Here is a 13,522-nt window from a genome sequence, read left to right as displayed (position 1 = left end):
GGCAAACCGGCAGGAGAAACAAACCCAACACAAAAGAGATTGTAAGTCAGAGTTACAATTTAATAACAATATTACAATAAATACAATGGCACAAAGAGAAATTGGGTTTAACCCACAAACCCAGAATTATAACCCAGCCCCCTGGGGACAAACACAGTGGGGTTTGTTGGCCCCTGTGCTGAGCCCCACGTGCTTCCTCCGAGTCCAAAGGAAAAGGAAGGGACAAACCTGTTGGTGCAGATGATGGCACAGTCTGGTGGAGAGTGGTGGTCACAGTCCTGTCAAGGTTCTGATCCTCCTCTCTGGATCCGATGAGTGGTACTCCAAGTCCCCAGACCCCCAAGATTATCTATGCTCTGGTTCAGGTGCACTCAGTATCTCCCCCAGGGTGGAGAGTTCCATAACAGGGGATCTGACTCTGTGAGTCAAGGGGTATTTTTGGAATCATTGATGGCCCATGAGCAGACATGACCCCTCAGGCTGGGTGTGGAGGTGCCAACGACTTCCTGGAGGGGAGTTATCACAGCTCCTCTCCCAGGCTTCTTTCACACCCAGTTTACACCCTGAGGTGTGCCCTGGGCAGCTGCTGCAAATGGTCCATTGTTAAGAGTTCATGAAAGATTACATAGAGGCTGGAGAATCCACAGCTTTGGTCACACCCACACAGTGGTCTCGATTGCTGAACCAGAACAGTCATGTTAAGGAAGAAAAACTGTAACTGACTTTTGACACTGTTCCAATATTTTACTTCTAAGCAATCAGGTATTTAGAAAGTGCTGAGAAAAGAAACATAAAAGAGGAGTTATTTAATTAGTCTGAATTAAATGCCATTAATGAAAAAGATAAAAAGTAGACAAAAGAAGGAATGAAAGGCAAAATGGTTTTAAAATCCACAGGAATATTACAGCCCTCTCCTTTGTTACTCTCAGTGAAATAAGTAACATCTGTTCACTGTAATGTTCAATGAGCACAGTAGAGCTGCAGTGATCCCAGCTCAGGTGTTTGCACAATGCACTCAATCTTGCCACGGTTCCTGACTCTGCTAGATCTGCCCAGAGACTCACCAACATGGGAACCAGCCAGCTCGTGTGGAGTGCTGAGCTTCTGCAGCGTGTGCTGTCACAGAAAATAAGCAGAGAGCAAAGGAAATGAGTGAGGACACCAGTTATGGAAACTAATGACTGGGCTGTAACATGGGAAAGGAACAGGACAGAGAACATTAAGTGAGCCAGGAGGGAAATTAAAGACTTTCTTGGGTAATGTGAGTTACGAAGGGGCTCCTCATGGCATAAGTAGACAATTTATCTTCCTGTAAGAAAAATAAACCAAACCTGGGAGAGTAATATAGCTAATTATGCAATGACTTTATAGACACAGCCTGAACAGAAATTAGTTTTTCTGTGGGTTGTTTCCTCTGAAATTTTCCCCCTGTTTGCTCATGTAAGAGCATTCTAAAAATCCTCTTTTAGACTGCACTGTGTCAAAGTGAAAGAGAATAAATTGATACCAAGAATCTCTGTGAAAAATAAAAGGGCATTTCCTGCTGTGATCCTAAAATCTCCTATGCCTCTAGCATTCCTCAATTAATGGCTGTGGCAGCCAGGGCCTGCATTAAAGGAACTCTGCTTAGCAGTCCTAGTAATCCACTGCTGTCCATTAGCCTGAGTTGTATTGCTCTCTAAGTATAACATCTTTTGCTCTGCTTTATTATTTGGTTACCAGTTTACCAGGACCAGGACCAAGATCTGACTTCAAATAGTTCATTCAATGAGGGTGAGAATGGACTTGCCACTTTCTTAACTCTGGCTTGGTCTCTTTTTGTATGAGTAGTCTTGACTGTAATCTGGATGACTAATCTGATAAAAATCTCTACAGTCCATTGCCAGTCACTGAATTCAGAAATACAAATTTCAATAGAAATAAGTCACAGACATAAAACATTGGAGAAGGCCCATGAAAAAGGTCACTCCTCATGTTGAAAAGGTGGATGGGTGAGACAAACCTCCTGGTTTTCTCATGAGCAAACATGAGTATGAGAATGGCTGGAGGTCAATTAGGAGTGGAACTTGCTGACTATGTAAGATGGTATAATACCTAAAAAAAAATCCCTTACCTGGTGTGTAAATTAAGAAAAGGCCCATTTTGATCCTTCTAGAAAGTGGAAGCAGATAGTTGTGATGGGGGAGGACTGAAGTCATCAGGGTCACAGGCGTGTTAATTAGGATGTCATTCCAATCAATGAGCATGGTAGTCATAAGAAAGGATATAATAATGCAAATAAGGAAGGCAGTTTTAGACTTCAAGGGGAAAAACAGCTGTATTAGAGCATCAAACAGTGGCCTGAGAGGTGAAAATTGCAGATGAGCTTGTGCTCCCATCAGTCTGTAGTAAGCACCTTTTCTCCCTCCTCTTTTTTGTCCATGACCTGTACTACAGTTGTGACAATGAGTCAGGAATGCCACATAATTACACCTCAAGGAGGCCAGTGCCACTGAGCATCACTGAAAGCTGCCTTGCCTGTAATTTGCTAAAAGGAATGAAGCTCCTTGTGCTTTTGGGGCAACACTGCAGCAGAGATGTCTAATTACCAGCAAGTTCAGTTCAACAGCTGCCAACTTATCAGCTCTAATAGCTGTTTCATGAGGACAAAGACAGAATATGGACTGAAGGAGCTCTCCTAAACTTGCACAATTTCATTCTGCCACTTTCCCCAACGTTCAATCAGAGCTGCTAAAGAAACCTGTGAAAGACCTAATTCCAGCTGTCGATGCCAAGGCACTGCTGGTGTCAAGTGGAAGCAGAAGAGCCTTCTGCATGGCTAAGTGGGTTTTTAATGTGAAATGTCTTGGCAAAAAGGTGTAAAGTGAGGGGAAAAAAGAGGAGAAGAAACCCTGGGATATTGCTGCTATCACTGTAGTTCATGGTATCTATAGAATCACAGACTGGTTTGGATTGGAAGGGACCTTAAAGATCATCTTGTTTGTTATGGGTTTAGCCAGGTGGGCCTAAATTTAGGTTTTAAAGTTCAGCTAGGCCTAGGATTGTCAGCTGATTTAAGCTGGGCTGAGCTAGCTCACAGCTGACTTCTTCCAGCCAATAATATTGTATTCCATACCACACTACATCATCTCAAAGGGGGTAAAATCCAGTGTGTGGGAGTGGCTTGGTCAGTTCCATCATGGCTGCACTAAGAGGAGGACATCTGGCAGCTCCTCTGCTATGCTGGGCCCTGCTCCTGTTGCCTCTGCTTGCATTTTGTTTGCATTCAGGGACGTAGAAATATTTTGTTGTTGTACTTTCTCTTTCTTGCTGAGTGTCTTTTGGAGTGCTTATGAATTTGGAGTAATGGGCTTTGTATTAATTGGGGAGTGGGAAGTTATTCCTTGTTATATATGCAAAACTTGTGTGTGTTAGATTGTAGTTTCCTCTTAATTTTCTCCTTTCTGTATAAATACATGTAGGTAGTTCCAGCATAAACCTGGTTTTGAGGGTTTTTCTTTTCTCTCTCTCTTCTTTTTCCCTTAGGTGGCTGGGGGAAGGAGGAACCCTCTTCACTCTGTTCTGGACAGCTGGCATTTTGCCAGCTCAACACAGGACATTGTTCCAATCCCCCTGCAATGGGAATGCCTTCCACTAGCCCAGGTTGCTCCAAGCCCTGTCCAACCTGGCCTTGGACACTTCCAGGGATGGAGCAGCCACAACTTCTCATTAAGTTCCTGTTGACAATAAAGGCTCAGGAATTTGTCACCCTGAAGGAACCTCCCATTAAAAAGGTTAAGACATCAAGGAAAAGAATGACAGGTGATGACCAGCCACCTGCCCTCTTACAGGCAACATGTCTTCGGTGAAAAAAGAGTTTTTGCACCATTTTCCTTTTTGCCAGCTCTAAGAAAATTGATGAAGACTATTTCACCAAACTCTGACCTTGTGGCAAGACAGGGACACTCAACAGCATGTGGCACCCTGCACAATTTCACACTGCTTGTGCTTTAACTCACTAGAGTCCTTCATGTTCAATAAACAGATGAAAGGGAACACATAACCCAAAATTTCTCCACGGAAACCTATCAGCAGCATTTCTCTAGTTACTCCCCAGTATTTTTTTCCCTACTCAGTTGAAGATATAAAATGTCAGAAGCAAACTGTGATAGATGCAGTTATGGGAGAAAGGAAACCTCTGCCTGTGCTATCTATGCTCATTGTCAGGACAAAATGCTCAAAGCAGAAAAATCCAAAGCTTGAGCTGTGGAGCAAAGTGTGCATCTCATTAGTATTTTTCCCTGTGTCCCTGTGCCCTGGCACACAAGCTGAGCCTTTTTTAGCCACCATCACATAAGAGCTCAATTAAAGTAAGCACTGGGCTTAGTGACCTTCCTGAAGGGGTGAGCAGTCACCAGGGGTTTGAGATACTCTCCCTTTCCTCTGACCCTGCTCTGAGGAGAAAGGAATCATTAAATGACACTTACCCATTTATAGAAATCGACTCCAAGCTCTCTGCCACATGCAGAGGTCCCTACCAATCTTGGATTGAGATAAACAAAGACAGGATTCCATTAATTCTCTCTAGTTATAAGATTCCTAATTTAGGAGAATTATATCTTTCTAGCATAGAACATGCCCTTCATTAACATTTATCTGCCTCTTTTTCAAGCCAGGAAAAGACAACTGGGAGAATTTAAAGCCGTGTATGGTGCTGTGCTTGGCAGTGCTGCCCAGTGAATGAGGCAGAGTATCACAGCTGCCACTTTTTCTATGGTTGTGTTCTGGGCTTTTGGGTTTTTTCCTACATTTCCCTTCTGGGATCATATTGCAAGTTTATCCTTTTTCCCATAAGGACTTAGGATGGTATATTTTAAAACTATCCAGTGGCTATTCAGACATTATGGAAAAGTTGGATGTTAAAACCAAAAGGCAGTGAGAGTTACACAGAGCAGCTGAGATTGATTTCTCATTCCTCCCTCTCTCTCTCATACACACACTTCTCTGCTGGCTCCTTTTTCATTTTCACACTGCTTAAGATAATCTTATTAAAGTTTATGCTTTTAAAATCTGTTTATTACACCCTTCCAGCTTTATTTCCTAATCCGCTTTTGTTGTTTTTTTTTTTATTTTTGATACTTTAACCTGGGAAAGGTGCCTTCTTTTTTCCTGCCAGCTTTAAATGAGGTCTTTAATTACATGAGCAGCAACGTGTGCTTCTGCACTGTGCACTCACGTTCTGAAAGGCTTTCCCAGACAAAGCACTTCCTCCTGGTGTCTCTTTTCCACTCTTGCTTACAGGACACTAAAAATTTTAAAAGCTGGTAATAGAACAGACAACATTAAAGCCCAACTTTAATACAGCATTCTCAGACACCAGAGAGGGGAACACCTGCACTTCATGCACAGGCTTAGAATGAGAAATTTCACACTAAAATTGAAAAAATCTACTTCAAGAAATAGCCCAAGTGATGCTGCCATGAGCAAGGTGTGTGTGCAGCTCCAGCAAGTCCTACTTTGTGTAGCCACCCACTTGCTCTTTAAACAAAAATTGGCATAAAAGGCCTGATAGGATAATGTTTTATCCTTGCCTAGCAGAGGTGAACAATGGCTATGTAAGCCCATGGAAATTTAGCCTTGTGTACCTAAGGAAAGACAGCATCTTAATGACACTTTGTAAAATAGATCTTCTTTGTTTTGCTCATTTAGGAATCCAGTACTGAAGTGTCACACATACTACTCTAATTACATCAACCTTGTAGTACTACAGGTCTAAATGACTGCAGACAGCAATTAATGCTGTTAAAGTAATTTCAGAGACAACCCAAATGACACTATCACTTTTTCTCTCTCCTCATGAAACGTGTGCCAGAGTTATGGGAGATGTGAGCATATTGTCCTGGTTTTCCTTTTCTAGGTAATAAATACAGTGTGAGGAAATGGGGGAGATTTCTTTCTGCAGCAAAATCCTGACACACCAATGGCCAAAAATAATCAAGTACATTATTCAGTCTTTTTTTCATCTCCAAAGAAATTAACAATATTGGAGAGGCAAACACAACTTTATTTAGTCTGGTCACATAAAAGGAAAATACATGATGGCTCCTGCAAATAAATCAAGGCAAAGATACAAATTGCATCTCAGGAGTCAAATGGTACCTTTCTCTTGGATCTCAGACTAGGTAAAATCCACTTTAGTACTAAAATCCTGAAGCAGAATAGCTCCATGCTTGTGACACGACACAGTGAGAGTATTTCTAAAATGCATGCACCGATTTCTCGGTTTGGTGAACATCAATATGTGTCAGCCAAAGAGTTACTGAGGCAAACTTTAGGCTGCTATTGACTGTGAAGGGCAATTAATCTTAAAATTTACCTTAATGGAGTAAACATCACATGGTTTCTAAATTTTTCAAACATGCCCCAAGCAATAGGTAGTTCTCTAACTCCAGGTTAGGGATGGGAGTGAAGCATCAGGTACCTGCAGCTCTGTCCGAGCAGTGAGCACTCTTGTTACTGTGAGTAATTACAGTACCACACCTGACATTTCACTCACCTCTGTCTTACCTGTGCACTTGCTCAGTGAAGCCAAACTTTACAAGGAGGATGTTTCAGAATCTGCTTCTCTGCAAGAGACATCTCAACCTCTTTAGGGGGCTTAGTCTTTAAAACAGATAGACCAGTGCTGCTTTCTAATGCAAATCCAAATTCCTCTGTGTGGAATGTGATTAGCCTGGGCCGGTCTCAGTGGGCAGAAACTCTCCAGCCTGAAATGTTCTGGAACAGGCACAAATGGCTTTTAACAGGAAGATCAGGATGAATTTGTTAAAGTGGAAAGTAAAGCACAATTAATGATGGGATTGAAAATGTAAGACACATAGCCAGGACAAGGATACACAGAGGCTATGAAAATAATAAAACCATCCCTGAACTTTGAGTGAACCAGTGGTAGCACATCTGCAAAGCAGGGAGGGAGCTCAGAGTGCCTTCTCTTTCCACACAGCAGCTTCGCTGAACAGCTCCATCTCCAGAGTGTTCTTGGCACAGTGCAGAGATACATCTGCAAGTTACACATCCACCTTCTCCTGGGGCCGAGGGGCATTGGCAGTGCAACATTTTGCCCAGCAGCCTGTTGGTCTGCCTGCAGCAGGAGCAGAGGGTCCCGGGGCAGGCAGCCAGCAGCAGAGCTCGTGCCCCACAGCTGCCCCGCGCTGGCAGGAGGCTCTCCCCTTCCCTGCCCCACACTGCAGCCCTGGGGTGCTCCAAGGGCTGAGTTTGTCCCTTGACTACAGAGACCTGAGCAATCAAACACAAAACTGGGACAGTTTTAAAGTCCTGAGTATGATCCCATGGGGTGGCTGCAGGACTGGCAGAACAGCCCCAGCCACAGCTCTGCATGGGAATGGTGCTTTTCCCCATGGAACTGCTCCTCAGCTGTGCTGTGGCATCAGCTGGAACGGCATGAGGATACAGAAAACATTTTAAATCTAAACCAGAGGAAGTTTAGTCATTACATAAATACATTTGTAATAAGTGTGGCTCCACCAGGGCTCACGGGAGAGAGAAAGGCTCTCTCACGTGGTTCCACCAAAACTACATTATGGAAAGAGAGGAACATGAAGGGAACCAAAGGCACACAGCCTACAAGCCAAGAGTAATAAAATAGCATTATTAAGGCAGTGAATGAAAATCCTGAAAAAGGTGGGAAATTCCAAGATTCAGCTTGTGTGGTGACAATTTGCCACTGCCATCTGCAAGTCTGCAGTTCAGGAGAGTCTTCATGACATGAATATTTACTTTGTCCTACAGGATTCTTCCAGTACCTAAAGGGGCTTATATAAAGGAGGGAGAGGGACTATTTACATGGAGAGATAGAGACAGGACAAGGGGGAATAGCTTTAAACTGATAGGTTTAGATTAGATGCTGAGAAGAAATTCTTCCCTGTGAGGGTGGGCAGGACTTGGCACAGCTTACCCAGAGAAGCTGTGGCTGCCCCATCCCTGGGAGTGTCCCAGGCCAGGCTGGACAGGGCTTGAAGCAACCTGGGCTGGTGGGAGGTGTCCCTGCCCATGGCAGGGGTGGGTCTGGATGAGCTTTAAGATCCCTTCCAATCTACACCATTCTATGATCCCTCTGTCTCTCTGAAGACACAACACTCCCTGAACAAGCAGCCATTCCTTATTTTTGACTTCTGCAAGAGACCCTGTGTGCTGCTCCATGCCTTATTTACTGTGTGCTGCTTTGAAGACAGAATTATTCATTTTTTTCAAAGGATATTCTCTGGCACTCCCCATGCAGTGTGTGAGACCTTCTCAAAGATTAACAACATCTGCCTACACAACGTGCCTGTGAGATGATAGGATGTGTCAGAAGGACAATTACTTCGGACTGGGCAGCAATGAGCCTCTTAACAACCCCACCACCTCCACCAGGACACCCTGAGGTGTCCCTAGAAAGGGCTGACAGTGTGAGAGATAAACAAGACTAGGGCCTTCAGCTGGGAGAATGAGGGAACAAGTGTCTGCAGTGAGGGCATGGGGCTGTGATAAAGCAGCTGTTCTCCTTGAGACTGGCTTGTGATTTGTGAAACGTTAACACTCAGTCTAAAGAAAACAGTGCGTGAAACCTACTGTGAGCTGAGAAACAATCCAGTTTGCTTTATAAGCAGGTAGACAAGTTGTGACAGAGCACTGTCACCTCCTTTACAACATGGAAACAAACACACTGGAATAAGGATAGAGAGCAGCCACGGGTGTAGCATATCCAACTGGAACCCTGGGTCTGGAGTTTGGGGGACTCCTGCTGCTTCAGAAACCATTTTCATATTCAAATTGTAACATCTAAACAGCACATTTTCGACTGTGAGAGCTTGGTGATGTTGCCAGTCAGGACCCAGGGGGTCAAAGCAGGTACCAGGTGATCAGGGACAATGATAAGGGATCCACTCTCAGGTTCCTCATCTCACATCTCTGGCAAAGGATGGACACCCATTCCACAGGCAGAATGCAACAGTCTTGAACATGAGACTCAGCAGGTGCCCATCACCTGCTACATCATCTCCAGGTTCCACACCAGAAAAACAATGCTGGAAACCTCAGCCACACACGAGGCAGGGTCCTGCCAAACAGCAGGGACCAGAAACTGGAACATGACACCAACCACTGCCTCCAAGAGAATCTGTCCCTCATTGTGTCCTACAATGGATTAACTGCCACTTAGATTGCTAATAGCAAAACTACCATTAAATTAGCTCTCCTTTAGTCAAAATGTTGGATAGAAACTTGTCCCTCCTGTATCCTGTCAATGGAAACCTTTCCTAACAATGAACTTTTAATCTGAGCTCACTGTCATCAGGGGGTGGAATGGTATGATCTTTATACCTCTTCTGACCCAGACCATTCTGTAATTCTATGAAGACCTCAGGCACTGCTGCAGAACTGGGACAGTCATTAGCCCACTCTGTTTGGGATCTGGAAGGTTTTAACAGCATGGGTGTAGGCTCTGCTTCCTTACACAAGTCAGTGGACCTGCAGAAGGAAAGGTATGAGAGAGAGTAACTGGGTAACACAGCCAGTCCCAGCCCATACTCACGTTGCTCTTCACTGGGAAACAGTTACTCAGCATAAGGACAGTCTCATTAATTATAAAGTCTTATGTATTGTTGTTATGGTTTAAGCTAGGCCTAAATTCAGCTTTAGTTTTCAGTTTAGGCCTGAGATAATCAGCTGACTTGAGTTGGGTTGGGCCAGTTGACAGCTGACTGCTACTGGCCAGTGGTATTCCATACCATATTCCAACATTATCTCAAATATAAAAACAGGTGTAGGAGGGGCTTAGTTCAGTTCCTGTTGGCTGCTTGTCTGGGAAAGACGTGTCGTGTTGGTTTCCTGGACCAGGTCCTACCACCCCACCACTATGGTATTTTAGCAGAATAAAATGTTTGTTCTTAGTCTCTCTGCTGGGTCTGTCCCTCGGGGGATTGAGTTCTCCTGAGTGATTTGTAGCCAGAATGGTGGGATTTGTGTTTGATGGGGAGTGGGGAGTTATTGTTTGTTATTTCTAACTTGTGTAGGTGTGTGTTATATTGTAATCTTCTTTTAATTTTCTCGTTTCTCTATAAATATATAAAGCAGTTTTAAGTTTTAGAATTTTTTTTTCCCTTTTCTCAGTGGGGGGAGAGAAGCTTTGACTCTGTATCAGGCAGTTGGCATTTTGCCAGGTCAGTTGAATACAATTGTGAAGAAAGAAGTAAATTATTTGATAGGAAGAGTGCACTTGTGTCAGTGCTTAAATAGCTGCCTTTCTGTAGTTGGACAAAAGCTGATATATCCAATTTTTCTCATACAGAGAAAACCAAATGCAATTAATGGGTGAATGGCCACTACTTACTTGACAACATTATTTTTTATGTACAGAGTAATCTGTCAATATGAATTTCATTTCAGGGAATGAAAACATAATACAGGGAATAATTTAGAGTATTACAGGGGTTTATTCCTTTTTTAAATTATATTTTCCTTTTGTGGTCAGTTGAATTTGCTCATGTTTTCTCTAAATTCAGGGTCCAGAGTACTTACATTTTCTCAATTATTTATATTTTCTCTATTATTTGTATTACCTACTTATATTATCTCTGGTCCTCATAGTCTAGCAGGTTTCTGGCTAACAGATGGGCATGTATAGTACAGTGTGTACATATATAACTATATAACTCTTCATATACATCTGTGCATAATGACAAATCTTATTGAGGACAAGAGATGAAAAATAGCCACTCAGAAAAATCTGAAACTCTGTGAGGAAAAAAATAATACAACAAAAATTAAACTTTGTTATTGTAAAAGCAGCTGAAGAGCTTATTTGCATAACGATCTTCAAGTGACTGTGAGATTTACCCTGTATAAATACAGACCAACAAAAGAGCCAGCAAGACAGGCTGAAGCACAACAACACTGTCTTGTTAAGCACAAAACCTGTCCTGAAAGCCTTCATCATCTTTACTGACAAAAATACTCAGAAAAATAAAAGCCCACCCATCTGGAATAATAAGCTGAGAGCACCTGGAGGAGGCCAAAGCCAGACAGGGATGAACAGATGCCTTGAAAAATTACCTGCAGGAAACAGGTAAGGGAAGACAAAAAGCAGAGTGAGGCAGAGGAGCTCACCTGAACACCTTCATAGAAGTATTTCAGCACAGTGGGTTCTATTAAGGAAGCTTTTAATGACCATGTCCACATTGTTTTGTTTCTCTCTGTGTGAAGGTCATTTCACCAAAGCATGATTTGCAAATACAACTTGCAGGTGGATTTTGCTCTTCTTTCCCAGCCTCAGTGTGTGTGTAGCAGGGTAACAGTTGGGTGACTCACTAAGTGGAAATGGATGAGAAGAGTGATCTTTTCTCCTCCAAAATGCAGAGCTGGAGGAGTCACTTGAATGCATTGAAAGAGTAGTGATGTTGTTGAGGAACCATCAGCTGTGAGTTCCTTCAAGATGCTTGCCTTTACTTAACCACTAAATAACCAGTTTGGAACAGAAGCAAACAGCACCCCCCTCCACACCCCCAAAGCCACTGGATGTGAAAAAGTTTATATTCTCATGGAAACTCTGTTGCTTTTTTGGGGAAATTAGAATTACAATTAAAGTAGATCCTTTTTTCTGCTTTTCAAACGAGAGATTATTATCTCTGTAGGGACATTTCCAGGACTTTTCACTTAAAAGTGCTGCTATCAATCAAGAATCTTTCTTTTCCTCTAAGAAGACAAAAGAAATAAAAGGTTGATTATTTCATAGCTCCCAGACATCAGGAGAGGGATGCACACAGGGTGCATGCAGTGTTAAAAGTACCTGAGGCAGGGGGCTGTGTACAGCACTTCTTTTTCCAATATTAGGCTCATCTCAGGGGAGAAACAGCTAATTTTCCTGGGCATAGGACTGGCATTTGGATATCTTTTCACAAGGAGACACAGAAGAAAGGACATTTCTTTTTCTACTTAAAATCATGGTGTGAACTTGAACCTGGAGCACCAGGGGCTCCTGGGTGTTTTGGGTATGTAATGCAGTAATGAGATGTTTATGACAAGAATTATTGCTCAGGAATTAAGTAAAAAGCAAGATTTAAGGCTTTTTTTTTTCAAAATAAGAATGGATGAAGAACAGTTCCTGTTTTTCTTTGGTGCACTCCCCATCCCTGGAAGTGTCCAAGGCCAGGCTGGACAGGGCTTGGTGCAACCTGGGAGAGTGGAAGGTGCCCCTGCCCATGGCAGGGAGTTGGAATGAGATGATCTTCCAATCCAAATCTTTCTATGATCAATATTATTTTTTTCTCTTCTGTTTGTAGGTGTACATTTCTGTACAATCCCCCAGGAAGAAGAATTCAGCTAAAGAGCTAAAACAGCCTTTCCACACACATTAATTCCGTTTTTGAGAGGGAATGCAGGACACAGGGCACTTTAGAAGAAACTTCTATTTACAAGTTTTAATGGCTTTATACACAATGATTTCTTTCATGGGAAATCTCAATCACTTATAATTTATCACATTTTCAAATGGGAGGTAAATGCAGGCAAAGCAGCTGAGGAGATAACTCTCTCCCCGAGGTGGAGTTGTTACCCATTCCATTACTAAGTGGTGCTCAGCTGAGCTTTTAGGGTTGGAAGGTCAGATAAACAGATGAGGAAAGGCTTCTTATTAATTAAAGCAATGCACTGCCACCAAATATTGTAAGGGCCACCAAATATGGGTCCAGCCTCACCACTGCTGCTTCCTTCTAGTAGGTATGAGGATATTTGCCAAAGGTGCCAGAAGTGCCCAGCAGAGCAGGGGCTGTGAGCAAAGCCACAGCCTTGCCACTCAGCTCCTCTAAAATCACATTTGTGCAGACTGACAAGACAGAGACTTATGAGAAAAACAGTCCAACAAGTCCAAAGGGACCACAGTATTGAATCTGCAAACTAAACCTGTTCTTTCCTTCAGCAGTGAAACAAGGCCATTTATAAACACTGTGCTTATTTATTGTAGATGCTGTAGCTAAGCTAATGATTTTTGGTTTAGTTGGAGTTCAGATTCTCACTTTCATCACCATTATCTTGCCAAAGACGTTCCCAAGCTTATTTTAATTTAGGATTTGACACCCGTGATTGCCTTTTTTCCCCCCTCAGAGATTATTCCACAATAAAAGATGCATATTAGGCAATTTATTATGCTAATGACTTGCAGGAAAAGGCCAAATTACATTAATGGTGGATTATATTGAACAATAAAAAACCCCACTTGTCACAATTCTCAGTGAATGCACAGCTTAGCTGTAGTTAGCTACAGGAAGCTTCCTGATAATAGTACCCACATTAGAGACAGACATGCATTAGCAGGAACCACATTCCTTGAGAAACAACTCACATCTCCCTCACATTTGTCATTACATCCACTTACCCTTCAGCAGTCATTTTTAGCTCAGCTTGGAAGCAAAGCTTGTGTGATCATGGCATATGGCATTTCCTACCTCACTACTCTACAGTCTATCTTCTGATATCAACCAGACTGAAA

The sequence above is a fragment of the Pithys albifrons genome, chromosome 9 (genome assembly GCF_047495875.1).
Source record: "Pithys albifrons albifrons isolate INPA30051 chromosome 9, PitAlb_v1, whole genome shotgun sequence".
In the NCBI taxonomy this organism is placed as follows: domain Eukaryota; kingdom Metazoa; phylum Chordata; class Aves; order Passeriformes; family Thamnophilidae; genus Pithys; species Pithys albifrons.
This window is presented reverse-complemented; position numbering follows the sequence as displayed.